This window comes from Heterodontus francisci, chromosome 44 (genome assembly GCF_036365525.1).
Source record: "Heterodontus francisci isolate sHetFra1 chromosome 44, sHetFra1.hap1, whole genome shotgun sequence".
Taxonomy (NCBI): domain Eukaryota; kingdom Metazoa; phylum Chordata; class Chondrichthyes; order Heterodontiformes; family Heterodontidae; genus Heterodontus; species Heterodontus francisci.
Genome location: NC_090414.1, coordinates 18,675,474 through 18,693,635, shown reverse-complemented (window position 1 = coordinate 18,693,635; position 18,162 = coordinate 18,675,474).

Here is an 18,162-nt window from a genome sequence, read left to right as displayed (position 1 = left end):
GGGAGCGATATGGAGAGAGAAGCGGAATGAATTGGTTGTCACGGTGAATGATCTCTGTTGAGATTATAGTATTGTAAATTGTGTGTGTGTGTGTGTGTGTGTGTGTGTGTGTGTGTGTGTGTGTCAAGGCTGAGGAGAGTTCCACTCTGGTGCTGAGGTTCTCAGTCTGGGGATTGGTTTCAGTGATGGGATTGCAACAGACAGTCGATACAGAGTTAAACTAGTCATTGAATCAATGGAACACCGGCATAATGTGCTGGGTGCAGAAGCCACCCTCCTCCTTGGCGGATTTTAAAGAGATCTATTTATTTTTACGTGCCTGTTTGAATATGTCATTTCCCCTGGCTGGAGTAAGCCACCTCATTTACAGGCACTTCTGACCTGCGATTGGTGAGAATGAGGGAATAGAAATGGGTGTGAGAGCTGCTCGGACCAGTGCAAGGGCGAGGGATGGTGCCTGTTAAATCCACAGGGCAAAATGGGTTCACCTCAAGCCCCTTTCAAATGGTGTTGGTGTGTATCACTTTGTATCTCCGGTGCAGTGGGCAAGCCGTTGAGGGCTGAGAGGGTTGGAACGCGATGGATAAAATATAGACTCCTTTGCACGGCAGGAGCAGTGCAATTATAATTTATATTGTACAGGTTCTGCCGTGGGATGAAATGATCCAGGGTTTAATTCTGCCTGATGCCCTCCTCCTGGTTTTCATTTGAAAAGCAGACAAACAATTGTTGATAAATGAGTTTGGTTTTACATTGCCGTGTACCCACAGTTTGAGGGAGTGCCGTAAAGATTTGCAGTTCGGTAGCACCCTTTCACCACATCCCAAAGCACTTTTTTTTTTTGGAACAGCAGTCCCTGTTGTAGTGTAGGAAACGCGGCAGCCAATTTGCGCACAGCAAGATCCCACAACCAGATCATCCGCTTTTCGGGCCGTCGTTTGAGGAATAAATACTGGCCCGAGGGCAACCGCCCCTGCGGGGTCCACTTAAAGAAGCAGGCGGGACCTCAGTTTTAATGTCTCCTCCGAAAGCCGGCACCTCTGACAGTGCAGCACCCTCTTGGCGTCGCACCAGGGAGCGGGAGCTTGAATTCTTGCACCCCAGCCTCCGGAGCGGGATTTGAACTCGCGTCTTTCCTGACTCACAAGCAGCAGAGCCACAGCTGACACTGAGATGCCCAACTGGCACTTAGAGGCGAAGCTGTCGTTCCAGTGTTAGGGTGTTTTGAGGAAACTGTGTCATGTTTCAGCGAGAAGGTGGAGGTGACGGAGGGGGGGGTGGGGGGGGTTGCGATTTTACCCAGAGACGGGATCTACTCTGCCCGGGGCCTGGTATGATTTTAGCTCCTTAATATCGACCAGAATTCCGGCTGATCCCCGTGGCAATCAACAGCCAGCGGGAGGGATTGGAAATATTGCGCGGGAGGTGACAAAGGTGCTCCGCGATGGTCAGGGAGTTGGGTCGTGGTGACGGTCAGGGGAGGCAGGAAGCAGACTCGGTTCGCTATTTCCCCGGAGGGCTCCCGTTGCTCCCAGCTCCGCTCCTCCGAGGGCGTTAAGGAGATTGCAGATGATACGGAAATTGGCACTGCGGTTGATAGTGGGCAGGAAAGCTGTCGACTACAGGGGAATATCAATGGACTGGTCGGGTGGGCAGTGAAGTGGCTAACGCAGTTTAATCGGAGAAGGTGAGGTAATGGATTTGGGGAGGGCAAACGAGGCGAGGGAAGGCACAATAAATGGGACACTGAGTGGTCTAGAGGAAGAGAGGGACCTTGGGATGCATGTCCATAGATCCCTGAAGGTAGCTGGATAGGTAGATAATGTGGTTAGGAAGGCATACCGATTCTTTCCTTTATTGGCCAAGGCATAGAATATAAGAGCCGGGAGATTATGCTCGAACTGTTGGTCAACAGCTAGAGTAACTGCGTACTGTTATGGTCAGCACATTACAAGAAGGATGTGATCGCAAGAGAGAGGGTATGGAGGAGATTTACAAGGATGGTGCAAGGACTGGAGAATTTTAGCCATGAGGAAAGATTGGACAGGTCGGGGTTGTTTCCTTTGGAACAGAGGAGGCTGAGGGGAGATATAATTGAGGTGTATAAAATTGAAGGGCCTGGATAGAGGGGATAGGATGGACGTATTTCCATTAGCAGGGAGGTCTATAACCAGGGGGCGTAGATGTAAAGTAGTTGGTGGAAGGATTAGAGGAGAGTTGAGAAGTTTTTTCACCCAGAGGCTGGTGGAATCTGGAATTCACTGTCTCAGAGGGCGGTAGAGGCAGAATCCCTCATTGCATTTAAAACAAAAACCACTTGGATATGTAACTGAGGTGCCGTAACCTACAGGGCTATCAAACAGGAGCTGGAAAGTGGGATTGGACCGGATAGCTCCTTTTCAGCCAGCACAAACACGACGGGCCAAATGGCCTCCTTCGGCGCCAGAGATCTTTCGATCTTTCTAAGTTTCTACCTCTCAAACCCGCGACCTCTACCACCTAGAAGGACAAGGGCAGCAGACGCATGGGAACACCACCACCTGCAAGTTCCCCTCCAAGCCACACACCATCCTGACTCGGAACTATATCGGCCGTTCCTTCACTGTCGCTGGGTCAAAATCCTGGAACTCCCTCCCGAACAGCACTGTGGGTGTACCTACCCCACACGGACTGCAGCGGTTCAAGAGGGCAGCTCACCACCACCTTCTCAAGGGCAAATAAGGATCGGCAATAAATGCTGGGCCTAGCCAGTGACGCCCACATCCTGTGAATAAATACATTTTGAAAAAGAGCACAGGCCTCAGGTTAATTCTGCAGGCCTCGGTGACCTCATTGGAGCCATTTTTGCATATTTAATGACTTTCAGCTTCTGGTGGATGAGCTTGCTGACTGCAAATGGGGAGGGGTGGGGCGGTCAGGCAGGCACGTGAGTAAGCTGCATCAGCCGAGGCTGAGTGAGCAACGCATTTCTGAGTCGAAGATCATGCGTTCAGATTCCACTCCAGAGACTCGAGCTTAAAATCTGGGTCGACACTCACCGTGCCAGTACTGAGGGAGTGCTGCACTGTTGGAGGGGCAGTACTGAGGGAGTGCTGCACTGTCTGCAGGTTAGTACTGAGGGAGTGCTGCACTGTCTGCAGGTTAGTACTGAGGGAGTGCTGCACTGTCTGCAGGTTAGTACTGAGGGAGTGCTGCACTGTCTGCAGGTTAGTACTGAGGGAGTGCTGCACTGTCTGCAGGTTAGTACTGAGGGAGTGCTGCACTGTCTGCAGGTTAGTACTGAGGGAGTGCTGCACTGTCTGCAGGTTAGTACTGAGGGAGTGCTGCACTGTCTGCAGGTTAGTACTGAGGGAGTGCTGCACTGTCTGCAGGTTAGTACTGAGGGAGTGCTGCACTGTCTGCAGGTTAGTACTGAGGGAGTGCTGCACTGTCTGCAGGTTAGTACTGAGGGAGTGCTGCACTGTCTGCAGGTTAGTACTGAGGGAGTGCTGCACTGTCAGCAGGGCAGTACTGAGGGAGTGCTGCACTGTTGGAGGGTCAGTACTGAGGGAGAGCTTCGCTGTCGGAGGGGCAGTACTGAGGGAGTGCTGCATTGTTGGAGGGGCTGTACTGAGGGAGTGCCGCACTCAGAGGGTCAGTACTGAGGGAGCGCCGCACTGTCGTCGGGTCAATACTGAGGGAGCGCCGCTTGTGGGAGGGTCCGTTTTTCAGATGAAACATAAAACCGAGGCCACCGTCTGCCCTCTCGGGTGGGTGCAAAAGATCCCACGGCCACTATTGGAAGAAGAGCAGGGGGGGAGTTCTCCCCGGTGTCCTGGGACCAATATTTATCCCACAACCAACATCACTAAAAACAGATGATCTGGGTCATTATCACATTGCTGTTTGTGGGAGCTTGCTGTGCGCATAGTGACTCCCTACAGTGGCTAGACTTCAAGAAGAACTTCATTGGCTGGGAAGTTCCTGAAAGGGGCTTTGGAAATGCCAGACGTTCTTTCTAAGCCTTCTGCACCCTGGTCCCATTTTACCAGTGAAAACGAGGTAGGCAGGGAAATAGACTAAGGGATAGTGTGTGCGCACTGGAAGCTAGGTGAAGAGAGGGATGCGAGAATAATGTTGGAGTGTATGAAAAGTGATCCACGACACGAGAGTGAAGGCATCGAGCATGTGGGAGGCTGGTTTGGAACGGTTTTGGGAACCATGGGAGCGGAATTTGAATCCATTTGGGAAGTTATCGAAAGTCCAGATCCTTAAGAATAGAGGCAGCTTCCTGGGTGCCAAGCTCTGGAATACCTTCCCTACACCTCTCCAACTCTCCACCTCGCCTCCCTCCTTTAAGACCTCTTTGACCAAAGCTTTTGGTCATCTGCCCTCGTATCTCCTTTTGTGGCTCGGTGCGGTATTGACGTTACTCCTGTGAAACACCTTGGGACGTTTTATTACTTTAAAAGCGCTACATAAATTTACGTCGTTGTTGTGGAAGGGAGCATCGCTCGGAGGAGGGAAGGCGAGTGGACCGATGAGCCACAGTGGCTTCCCACAGCAGGTGGTGAATGCTCGGAGTAGACTGCTGGAGGGGGCGGTTGCTGCCTGTGACATTCAGTAACTATTAAGAGGGAGCTGCGGCAGGCAGTTGGCACGAATGTCAATTGAGCGACTGTGTTGATGAACTGAGGCCTTCTGCTTCTGAGCCCTGGCGGCTGACCAGATGACCCACAGTGGACATTTCCCGCTCCGCACGATCCCGTGCTGCCGTAGGAATACCTGGCAGCAGGCATGCAGCTTCAGGGCACTTTTATTTTCTGTTTAGCTCCTGACGGTGGGTGTGTCCTTAATTTAAGGTCTTGGGTGACCTGACGAGTTTGAAAATGCGCCTAGCCGCGTCCCGCGCCGCGTATTCCGGCCATCCCTTCGGGCTCAGCTCTTGGCGGAACGTGTGCTGCAGTTGGCCTTCATGTTGACCTTTCGTGTGACTGGAGCTGGGAAGGGCTTCAAATCTCGTCTCCGGGAGGTTCCTGCTGTTGAGTGAAATCGTCGAACCACGCAGCCCAGAAGGAGGTCATTAACACAATTACGTAAGAAATCGGAGCGGGAGTCGGCCATTCGGCCCCTCGAGCCTGCTGCACCATTCAATAAGATCATGGCTGATCCGATCGTGGCCTCAACTGCACTTTCCTGTCTGCCCCCACCCCCCCCCCATAACCCTTGACTCCCTTGTAGATCAAAAATCTGTCTAACTCAGCCTTGAATATATTCAATGACCCAGTCTCCACTGCTCTCTGGGGAAGAGAGTTCAAAAGATTAGCAACCCTCAGAGAGAAAAAATTCCTCATCATCTCCGTCTTAAATGGGAGACCCCCTCATTCTGAAACTGTACCCCCTAGTTCTAGATTCCCCCAGGAGGGGAAACATCCTCTCAGCATCTACCCTGTCAAGTCCCCTCACAATCTAGAATAAGATCACCTCTCATTCTTCTAAACTTTGATTTTAGGCTCAACCGTTCCTCATAAAATAAACCTTTGATCCAATGAACCTTCTCTGAACTGCTTCCAGTGCAAGCTTGCCCCTCTGTAAATAAGGTAACCAGAATTGTACTCTAGCTGTGGTCTCACCAATTCCCTGCACAGCTATAGCAAGACTTCCCTACTTTTATACTCCATCCTCCCTGCAATAAAGGCCAACGTTGTGTTTGCCCATCATACCTGTGCTGTCTCTAAGAGTTAACCAAATGGTTCCCCTTCACTCTGCTCTGTGGCCCTGCAATTTTTTTCTTTTCCTTTTCACATATTTATCCAATTCCCTTTTGAAAGTTGCTATTGAATCTGCTTCCACCGCCCTTTCAGGCAGCGCGTTCCAGATCACGACAACTCGCTGCGTTAAAGCCCACCCCCCCCCCCCCCCCCCAACAATTCTCCCCATCCCCACTACCAGAGATTTTTTTTGCCAATTGCCTTAAATCTGTGTCCCTCTGCTTACTGACCCTCCTGCCAGTGGAAACAGTTTCTATCAAAACCCTCCATTTGTCCCAAAGTGTTTTGATCCTGTAGCCCAGGGGTCTGAGATCGATTGGAGACTGATAACAATCCATTGAATCCCTTTGGATTGTCTGTGCGTGTGGACAATATTAGACTTAATGTCTCCCTATTAAACAACATCTAACTGCTGCCCAGACATATGAACCAAGTATGGCAAACTTGGGTGAGTCAGAGCAGGCTCATATCTATTTTGGGAACCAGGCCCCAGGCCTAGTTAATGCTCGCAGGAGAAAAGGCCTGAAAATTAAGAATATGAAGAATGAGACTTGTTTTTTTTTCATTCACTTGTGGGATGAGCATCACTGGCTACACCAGCATTTATTGCCCATCCCTAATTGCCCTTGAACTGAGAGGCTTGCTAGGCCATTTCAGAGGGTATTTAAGAGTCAACCACATGTAGGCCAGACCAGGTAAGGCCGGCAGATTTCCTTCCCTAAAGGACATTAGTGAACCAGATGGGTTTTTACAACAATCGACCATGGTTTCATGGTCACCATTAGACTAGCATTTTTTTTTTTAAATGCCAGATTTATTTAATTGAATTCAAATTTCACCATCTGCCGTGGTGGGATTCGAACCCATGGGGCAACTACTCAATTGACATTGAGTCAAGTGACTCGATGACATTACAACTATGCCATCACCTCCCCTTGTGTGAGCAACCCAGAGTGCGCGTCTTGTCACATCTCTTGAGACAGCAAAAGTGATTTGCAACCAGTATATTCAGTATATATAGCTAATTAATCTGTGACTGGTAATATTGGCTTGGGCAAATATTGCAGGCTAGGAGATCTCTTCCATGGTTCTAAAATGGCTATAACCTGCCTTTGCACCCCACCCCCCAACACAAGTCTGGTTTTAACCCACTTATGTGAATGATTACCCTTTTGATAATGCAGCACTCCCTCAATACTGCAGTGAGCTTCAACTGTATGCTCAAATCCTTGAGTAGGTAACTTTTACAGTACATATCCATGGTTATGGTGATTTTACTTTAGCCAATGTACGAGCATACATACAAATTGGGAGAGGGAGTAGGCCATTCAAGCCTGCTCCGAATTTGGTAAGCTCATGACTGGTCTGATTGTGGCCTCAACTCCACTTTCCTGTTTGCCCCATAGTCCCTTTGACTCCCTTGTCGGATCAAGGATCTATCTAACTGGGTACTGCCTGTGTGGAGTTTGCAAGTTCTCCCTGTGTCTGCGTGGGTTTCCTCCGGGTGCTCCGGTTTCCTCCCACATCCAAAAGACTTGCAGGTGATAGGTAAATTGGCCATTGTAAATTGCCCCTAGTGTAGGGAGGTGATGGGGAATATGGGATTACTGTAGGGTTAGTATAAATGGGTGGTTGTTGGTCGGCACAGACTCGGTGGGCCGAAGGGCCTGTTTCAGTGCTGTAAAAAATAAATAACTCAGCCTTAAAAATTGGCAATGAGCCTGCCTCCACCTCTCTCTGGCCATGCTCTGATGTCCAGTTCTGGGCACCACACCCTAGGAAGGATATATTGGCCTTGGAGGGAGTGCAGTGTAGGTTTACCAGACTGATACCTAGACTGCAAAAGCTAAGTTATAAGGAGAGATTACACCAACTAGGGTTGTATTCCCTGGAATTTAGACGATTTGTTGAAGTTTTCAAGACACCAAGGGGCACTGATAGGATAGATAAAGGGAAAATATTTCCGCTGGTTGGGGAGGCCAGGACTAGGATATTCCTTGTGGTACAAAAATTGGCCATGCGGTTGATGGTGAGGAAGAAAGCTGTAGACTGCAGGAGGTTATCAATGGACTGGTCAGGTGGGCAGAGAAGTGGCAAATGCCGTTGAATAGGAGAAAGTGAGGTATTGCATTTGGGGAGGGCAAGCAAGGCAAGGGAATATGCAGTGAATGGTAGGATACTGAGAAGTGTAGAGGAGCAGAGAGATCTAGGAGTGCATGTCCGCAGATCCCTGAAGGTAGCAGGCCATCTGGATAAGGTGGTCAAGAAGACAGACGAGCATACGAATTAGGAGCAGGAGTAGGCCACTCGGCCCTTCGAGCCTGCTCCGCCATTCCATACGTTCATGGCTGAACTGCTTACTCCACATTTCCACCCACCCCCGATAACCTTCCACCCCCTGGAATATGGGATGCTTTCCTTTATTAGCTGAGGCACAGCTTAGAGCAGGGAAGTTACGCCGGAACCATATAAAATAGGTTGGACCACAGCTGGAGTGCTGCATACAGTTCTGGTCACCACATTACGGGAAGGATCTGATCGCACCCGGGAGGGTGCAGAGGAGATTTTCAAGGATGTTGCCAGGAATGGAGGAATTTAGCCATGAGGAAAGATTGGCTAGGCTGGGGGTTGTTTTCTTTGAAACAGAGGAGGCTGAGGGGAGATTTAATTGAAGTGTCTAAAATTGAGGGGCCTGGGTAGAGTGGACAGGAAGGACCTATTTCCATTAGCAGGGAGGTCAATAACCAGGGAGCACACCGGACCTACAGGGCAATGGCCCAAGAGCTGAAAAGCGAGGTAAGGCTGGAAGAGCTGTTTTGAAGGTCGGCATGACCACGATGGGCTGAATAGACTCCTTCTGTGCTGTAAATATCTCTCATTCTGCTGGGGTGGGGTGGGGGGTGGGGTCGCAGAAATGAAATTAGGAAACGCTTTGACACGCAAAGCACAGTAGAAGTTTGGAACTTTGTTTGACCAACGCAAGTCGATATTAAATCGATTGTTAATTTTAAAACTGAGATAAATGGATGTGAAGGGATACGGGTCAAAGATGGGTACATGGAGCAGATGGGCTGATCGTATCTCTGCGGAAAACAGATGTTGGAGGGCTTGCATTTTTCCCCTGTCATCCCAAGAACTGGGCACAGGTTCTACTTGCTATGGAAACAATTAATGGGATATTACGATACATTAACTCATCATAAAAATGCTAATATTTCCCAGCGAAATGGAGATTTAATGTCCCACTGTCACGCTGGATGAGTTGCTGAATTACAATTTTTTTTTTTGTGCCCAGTTTAGCAACTGGAGCCCCGGTTGGCATTAAGGAATTTATCGCTGTTTATCTGCAATGCCAACTGCTGCGGAGGGGCAGGAAGGGTCGAAGGTCCTCAGTTGTCCGAGCTCCATTGCAGCCAAGTTAATGGTGGCTCGGTCAAAGCTTGGACCGTCCGCTTTACAAATTCTCCTGTGGTGGGTGGTGGGGGGGGGGGGGGGGGGTGGCGGGAGCTCCTGGTTTCTGTAAACCGGTGCGTGGCGCTTCACGTTGGGTCTGGTAGCTCAGCATTCCGCGGCAAGGTCGGAAACTCTTCATGCCGGCCGCGGCTCAGCCGGGGGAGGTGGTGGTGTCGTGGCGAGGTCGCTGGGCTGGTGATCCAGAGGACCGGGCTCATGCCCAGGGCGGGGACGTGGGTTCAAATCCCACCCTGGCCGCTGGGGGAGTTTAAAATTCAATTCATTAATGAATGTAATTCATGAGTAAAAGTCTCCGGAGTTGAGAGCTTGTCTCAGTGCCGGTGCCGTGAAACTACCATCGATTGTTGCCAAGGGCAATTAGGGATGGGCAACTAATGCTGGCCTTGCCAGCGACGCCCACATCCCATGAAACGAATTAAATAAAAGAAAGGCTGGGAGCACTCTCACCTCTGAGTCTCAAGGTTGTGGGGTTGAATCCCACTTCAGAGGAGTGATGCTCCCAGTGCAGGACTGCGTGAGTGCATCTGTCAGATTAGACCTTAAACCCGAGGCCACGTCTGCCCTCTCAGGTGGAGACAAAAGGTTCCGTGACCTATTGGAAGAAGAGCTGGGGGGTGGGGGGCGGGGGATTGCGAGGGGAGGGATTTCCTTGAATGATACCAGAACTGAGAGGTTACACCCATCAGGAAAGATTGAACAGGCTGGGGCTGTTTTCTCCAGAAAAGAGAAGGCCCGAGGGGGGTGACCTGAGAGAGAGGTCTTTAAGATTATGAAAGGGGTTTCGATAGGGTAGACGTAGATGTTTCCACTTGCGGGCGAGACCAGAGTCCGAGAACGTTTACGGCACAGAGAAAGGCCATTTGGCCCATTGTGACTGTGCCGGCCAATTTAAAGCAAGCCACCCAGCCTAATCCCACTTCCTGCAGGTTTCGGCACTTTAGGCGCATATCCAGACACCTTTACAATGAGTTGAGGGTTTCTGCCTCAACTACCCTTTCAGTCAATGAGTTCCAGACCCCCAGCACGCACTGGGTGACAAAACATTTCCTCATCTCCCCTCGAATCTTTCCACCAATCATTTTAAATCTATGCCCCCCCCCCCGTCATTGACCTCTCTGCTAAGCTAAATAGGCCCTTCACCTCCACTCTATCCAGGCCCCTCACAATTTTGTACATCTCAATCAAATCTGCCCTCCGCCTCCTCCTCTTCTAAGGAAAACAACCCCAGCCTCGGCGACATCCTCTCTGGTGCAATTACATCAGTCTGACACCTGAGGCCCTTTGCCCCTTCCAGCCCGACACAACAATTGACATTACAGGTATATAGCAATAAATTCCTTAATGCAAACTGTGGTCATCAGTATAAGATAGTCCCTAATAAATCCAATCGGGAATTCAGGAGGAGCTTCTTTCCCTTGGAGCGTGGGGGAGAATGTGGAACTCGCTACCACAGGGGAGTGGTCGAGGTGAATAGTATCGTGGGGAAGCTGGATAAACGCACGAGGGAGAAAGGAATAGAGGGATATGGTGATGGGGGGAGATGGAGAGGAGGGTGGGAGGAGGCTCGTGCGGAGCAGAAACACCAGCACGGAGCAGACGGGCCGAATGTCCTGTTTCTGTGCCTGCAAATTCGGCGTCATCCCACGGAAGAATGTGTCGCGTGGCAAGTTTGAAATTTGCAAGGGAAACGACAGGACAGTCTGGAGGAACAAAATAAACGGGAGCTTTGATAAAATGACCCGTTCGATCGGCAGTCGGATGACTTTGAAGCAAATCCTGTGATGCAGGGACTCTGAATGGAAGATTGGGGAATAGGACATTTACCATCTGTTTTGGCCAGGAGAGCGGAGAATGGGCAATAAGTTTAATTAAAGTGGAATTTGAGGGGAGTTCATGTGTCTATTTTCTATTAGCTCCACATTAATTTCATCCAAGTGGAGGAATGGTCTGTCCAAAAATAATTCTACGTTCAAAGATTTCAATTTCCCCAGGCTACAATAGACAAAAATATCATCGATGGAGGGGGTCTGTCGGCTTTTGATTTTTGGATTCTTATGCGTGTTCAGCTCAATGGTGCCATGCAGAAATCTTTTCGCCATGCAGCATCTCCCTTGCTAACGTGCAGGGAGAACCCTGAAGCTGGCTTTTGCAACCCCCCCACCCCCCCCCCACCAAAAAAAGTTGTTTGGTCAGATTTAATAATACCACTTTACGATACTCTTTCCTCTTCAACGCTTTTCTGTGAAAGCATGAGGTGTTCATTATAAGTCTTTCTGCCCTCCCTTCCTTTCAGTCTGTCTCTCTCATGCAGTTTTGGATGTCTTCCTTACTTTTCCCTATCTCTATCTCGATCCCCGCTATCTTAGAACCCATTACAGGGTGTAGGATAGAAACGTGCAGCAGTGACATTTTGGCACAGAGAATGAAGAGGAGTGCCTTTCGATTGTACTTTGAAGCACGAAAGGAGATAGGGAGCTGGAGACGTTTAGGGACAGAAGGGAGACAGGACACGTAACCCTGCGATGGTGAGACCAGAGAGCAAGCAACGAGCTGGAGTGTCGAAAGCAGAGAGGGGGTGGGGGGAAGGAGTGCTTGATCGAAGTGTGAGGGGTTTGATGCTGAGGTCAGGACCCTTGATATTAAGCATGTTGGCGGGGGTTTGATTTATACATTATCTTTTGCAACTGCAGAATCTCCCAAAAACTCTTTGTAGCTCATCAAGTGCAGCCACTGCAGGAAAGTCAGAAACACAGCAGCCAACTTGCGCACAGCAAGATCCCACCAATGTGATCACGCAACCTTCTTATCGTGATGTTGGTTGAGGGATAAATATTGGCCCCAGGACACTGGGGAGAACTCCTCCCCGCTCTGCTCACCTTCCAGTCATGGCTATGGGACCTATTACGTCCAGCTGAGAGAGAGTAGACAGCGCCCCTGACAGAGCGGCACTCCCCCAGTACCGGCCTGGATTAAGTCCTGGAGAGGGGGCCCGAACCCATGACCTCCTGACTGAAGGAGTAACGGCGCGCGACGCACGGTCGCCAGCTTTGCGGATGCCGCCGAAGCAGACGGCGGAAGAAACCGTGCAGAAAACGGCGAGTGAAATTCAGGAAGAGTGGCACTTGTTTTCGGAAGCGAGCAGAATGAGGATGTGGATAAGCGTGGATGTACACGAGCGGAGCTGTCGAGAGAGATTTATGCAAAACGGCCCTGTCTTAAATCAGGAAGGAGATCTGGAGGTGATTGTAGACAAATGAGACTGCCAGTGGAGCTGAGATAAAAATGGCGAATAAGCTTAATAATTTGCATTATCAGAGAAACTGAATGCAGATTTTTAAGAGGTTTCTCCATTGTTACACTTTAATAGATTTTATGAATTAGCATGCTCGGTGCTGTGTTTAGCTTGTTGGGAGTAGAACTGGAATCTCACTGTGAAGGTCAGTTATTCCCCTTTTCCATTAATTTTAGCAGAAAGACGTGCGGGAGGAAGACAGCCTTCCTGTTCAAATTCCTGACACACGCTCGCTGCTCAAAGCGATACCATTGGCTCGTATAGTTTACGCCACAAGTGCTGGTCCGACTGCATGTGGGATCACTCGTGCAGTTGTGGCCAGAACGAGGGTGTAAGTTAGCAGCTACTTTGGGGATCAGTGATGACGAGTCGTTAAGGAAACGTGGGGAAACAGGAAGCAGCAACAACAGCTTGCATTTCTCTAGCGCCTTCAGCGGAGTGAAACGTCCCAAGGCGCTTCACAGAAGCGTTAACAAACAGAATCCGACCCCGAGCCGCGTTAGATATTCGACAGGTGGCCCAAAGCTCGGTCAAAGAGGTCGGTTTTTAAGGAGCGTCTTAAAGGAGGAGAGGGAGAGGCGGAGAGGTTTGGGGAGGGAATTCCAGAGCTTAGGGCCCCCCGGGCAGCTGAAGGCACGGCCGCCAATGGTGGAGCGGTGGGAATCGGGGGATGGACAAGGGGGCGGAATTGGAGGAGGGCAGAGATCTAACGTAGGTCAGCGAGCACACTGGGGGGAGGCTGAAATGCACAGGACCCAACACTAGATTCAGTTGAAGAGCCCAAGCTGCAATGAAGAGCCGCATTGACTAATACGTCGTGGCCCAGCTCGGGCGGCTCGTTGGTCTTGCTCGTGTGGCGTTGGGGCATTTTAATCCTGAGCTCGAGCAGCCTCACCTCCTCCGACAGGTGGAGGCGGAACCCCTCAACTCATTTAACCTGGACATGCACCTGGAGTGCTGTAACCTGCAAGGCTAGGGACCAGGTGCTGGAAGGTGGGAGTAGATTGGGGCGGCTAGTTTTTTTTTTCCAGCCAGCACGGACACAATGGGCAGAATGGCCTCCCTCTATGCTGTAATTTTACTACGGTTCTATATAAAAATCTTCGAGGCTTTGACAGGGAAGATGCTGAGGGGCTGTTTCCCCCCCACCCCCCCCCCCCCACCCGCCACCGCTGGAGCCTCAGGAACTAGGGTTAAAGGATAAGGCGTTGGCCATTTTGGGCTGAGATGAGGAGAAATATCTCTGCTCCGAGGGCTGTGGATGCTCAGTCGTTGAGTATATTCAAGACGGAGATCGATAGATTTTTTTTTTGTGGGGTGGGGGTCACTGAGGGAATCAAAGAATGGGGTGGGAAAGTGGGATCGAGGTAGAAAATCAGCCATGACCTGAATGAATGAGACAGCAGGCTGGAGGGGCCGAATGGCCCACTCCTCTAATATTTCACTTCCTTCCTGTTAAAGTGCTTAATGGTTGTAAATCCACAGCACTAGCCCAATGAGCTACTGGAGATTAACGTGTGCATACCCTTTAAACAAATGTCTGACGAGCAGTAGCTTCAATATTTTTGAATCATCTTTCATGCTGATTCCATTAACTTGACGCTAAACAACTTGTTAATTCTTTGCAGAGGGAAACAACAGTGTATTTTATCCTGTGAGATTAGGGAGGTTCAGCAAGGAATAAGGAAGGCAGGAAGTTTAGCAATAAAGAAATATTGATGGAAGGAGAGAAACAGATAAGGAAAAATAAAGGATGGGTAAAGTGTAAGCACCAGAAATCTGTAAGAAAACTGATCAATGCATATGCGAGACCCAACACTGCTTTTTTTCTTTATTTGTTCATGGGATGTGGGCGTCACTGGCCAGGCCAGCATTTATTACCCATCCCTAATTGCCCCTTGAGAAGGTGGTGGTGAGCTGCCTTCTTGAACCGCTGCAGTCCGTGTGGGGTAGGTACACCCACAGTGCTGTTAGGGAGGGAGTTCCAGGATTTTGACCCAGCGACAGTGAAGGAACGGCCGATGCAGTTCCAAGTCAGGATGGTGTGTGGCTTGGAGGGGAACTTGCAGGTGGTGGTGTTCCCATGCGTCTGCTGCCCTTGTCCTTCTAGGTGGTAGAGGTCCTGGGTTTGGAAGGTGCTGTCGAAGGAGCCTTGGTGAGTTGCTGCAGTGCATCTTGTAGATGGTACACACTGCTGCCACTGTGCTTCGGTGGTGGAGGGAGTGAATGTTTGTAGATGGGGTGCCAATCAAGTGGGCTGCTTTGTCCTGGATGGTGTCGAGCTTCTTGAGTGTTGTTGGAGCTGCACCCATCCAGGCAAGTGGAGAGTATTCCATCACACTCCTGACTTGTGCCTTGTAGATGGTGGACAGGCTTTGGGAAGTCAGGAGGTGAGTTACTCACCGCAGGATCCCTAGCCTCTGACCTGCTCTTGTAGCCACAGTATATAAGTGGCTGGTCCAGTTCAGTTTCTGGTCAATGGTAACACACAGGATGTTGATGATTTGGGAATCTGCGATCGTGATGCCATTGAACGTCAAGGCGAGATGGTTAGATTCTCTCTTGCTGGGGATAGTCATTACCTGGCACTCGTGTGGCACAAATGTTTTAAATCTCCTAAGTAATAGGATACACTAGAATATGAACAAAAGTGGACAAGCCCAATCTAGCACATTATCTTGCAGTCTAAGCTGGGGCCGGAACATGCAACCTCTTTCTCCCCGAGGAATACTGAGGGAGGCAAGGGAAGAAATTGCTGGGGCCTTGACAGAAATCTTTGCATCCTCATTGGCTACAGGTGAGGTCCCAGAGGACTGGAGAATAGCCAATGTTGTTCCTTTGTTTAAGAAGGGTGGCAAGGATAATCCAGGAAATTATAGACCGGTGAGCTTTACGTCAGTGGTAGGGAAACTATTAGAGAGGATTCTTCGGGACAGGATTTACTCCCATTTGGAAACAAATGGACTTCTTAGCGAGAGACAGCATGGTTTTGTGAAGGGGAGGTCGTGTCTCACTAATTTGATTGAGTTTTTTGAGGAAGTGACGAAGATGATTGATGAAGGAAGGGCGGTGGATGTTGTCTATATGTACTTTAGTAAAGCCTTTGACAAGGTCCCGCATTGCAGACTGGTGCAAAAGGTGAAGTCACACGGTATCAGAGGTGAGCTGGCAAGATGGATACAGAACTGGCTCGGTCATAGAAGACAGAGGGTAGCAGTGGAAGGGTGCTTTTCTGAATGGAGGGCTGTGACTAGTGGTGTTCCACAGGGATCAGTGCTGGGACCTTTGCTGTTTGTAGTATATATAAATGATTTGGAGGAAAATGTAGCTGGTCTGATTAGTAAGTTTGCGGACGACACAAAGGTTGGTGGAGTTGCGGATAGTGATGAGGATTGTCAGAGGATACAGCAGGATATAGATCGGTTGGAGACTTGGGCGGAGAAATGGCAGATGGAGTTTAATCCGGACAAATGTGAGGTAATACATTTTGGAAGGTCTAATGCAGGTGGGAGGTATACAGTAAATGGCAGAACCCTTAGGAGTATTGACAGGCAGAGAGATCTGGGCGTACAGGTCTACAGGTCACTGAAAGTGGCAACGCAGGTGGATAAGGTAGTCAAGAAGGCATACGGCATGCTTGCCTTCATCGGTCGGGGCATAGAGTATAAAAATTGGCAAGTCATGTTGCAGCTGTACAGAACCTTAGTTCGGCCACACTTAGAATATTGCGTGCAATTCTGGTCGCCACACTACCAGAAGGACGTGGAGGCTTTGGAGAGGGTACAGAGGAGGTTTACCAGGATGTTGCCTGGTCTGGAGGGCATTAGCTATGAGGAGAGGTTGGATAAACTCGGATTGTTTTCACTGGAACGACGGAGGTGGAGGGGCGACATGATAGAGGTTTACGAAGTTATGAGCGGCATGGACAGAGTGGATAGTCAGAAGCTTTTTCCCAGGGTGGAAGAGTCAGTTACTGGGGACATAGGTTTAAGGTGAGAGGGGCAAAGTTTAGAGGGGATGTGCGAGGCAAGTTCTTTACACAGAGGGTGGTGAGTGCCTGGAACTTGTTGCCAGGGGAGGTGGTGGAAGCAGATACGATAGCAACGTTTAAGAGACATCTTGACAAATACATGAATAGGAAGGGAATAGAGGGATACGGACCCCGGAAGTGCAGAAGGTTGTAGTATAGGCAGGCATCAAGATTGGCGCAGGCTTGGAGGGCCGAATGGCCTGTTCCTGTGCTGTACTGTTCTTTGATCTTTGTTCTTTGATGAGGGTTATAGAGTTTGGCGTACTGCAAGAAGAGGGGAGGATCTGCAGCTCCCTAATACCAGTTGTGAGTGACCCAGTCAAGCTAGCCAGGGGATCTCAGCGACCTCAACGCTCACCTTCCCCCCTGCCTCCAGTGGCGGCTGAGGTGGGGAGCGGGGGGTAGGCAAAGTTGTGATTCATCTCTTGCGATTATAAATAGCTCTCGCCTGCTCAGACGTGATACAAGACTTGGCTGCTTCATAAAGCGCAGGAAGCCAGTCATTGAATTGCTGAACGCCTCATATGCTGTCATAATATTGGTGTCTCACTGCTAATAATCGTTCAGATGTCAGATAGCATAGTGCAACCCATTCTTCTACAACCCACTGCCCCCTTGCCTTGTCACAATGGTATGTGTGCGGGCACGACCACCGGGTTAAGCAGGTCGCCTTTCGCAAGGTGGAAGGAAGGAAAAATTTCATCCCTGCAGCCGTCTTTCACGACCCTCTTATTTCTTGAGGGGGGGGCGCAGAAGTAAGCGAGGACGAGAGTTCGGGAAAGTTGGGCAGAATGGCCCATGGAATCTGTGCGGATGGGGATCGCATTAGGACAGGCCGCTCCTTGTCAAACTGCCTTGCTCAATGTTGGCTCTCAAATATAGTTGTTCGAACGTAGTCCCAGAGGGAAACCGATGCCAGAGGTCACACGAAGAGGGTGGAAGATCTTCAGTAAAAATAAAAGCGGTGCCAGGTTGTGCGACAGTTACGTTTGAGAGTGCAGATTTGAATTTTTGGAGGGCAGGCTAATTTCGGGGACAAATGTGAACAACATTACGATCGATATTTCTGAGCGACTGATATTGGCCTTCCACAGGAATGCTTGCTGGGAACAATGAGGCCTTACACAGGCTGTGGCGGCCGAGAGCAACTCTTCCACAAGCCAACTGATAGTGCTGCTGTTGCTGTCGCAGTCGATCATGCTGAGGAAGTTTGCTTTGCTCCATCGGGGATAGGGTTGGGAAGGTTCCCGTGCAAAGGTTCACTGTGGACCCCATGTATTTTCCCGGACAGTAATACTTGTATTTAATAATCCAACCTGGTACTGCCAGTGCCAGTTCTGTGGGAGTGCTGCACTGTCAGAGGTGCCGCCTTTCGCATGAGACGTTAAACTAAGGCCCCGTCTGCCCTCTCACTTGGATGTAAAAGATCCCACGGCGACTGTTGGAAGAAGAGTGGTGGGGGGGTGGTAGTTCTCCCCGGTGTCCTGGGGCCAATATTTATCCCTCAACCAACATTATCTGATCATTATCACATTGCTGTTTGTGGGATGGTTTACGACATTAAAGGCGCTAGATAAATGCAAGGTGTAGTTGTTGCTCATTTCCCCTTTCTGTCC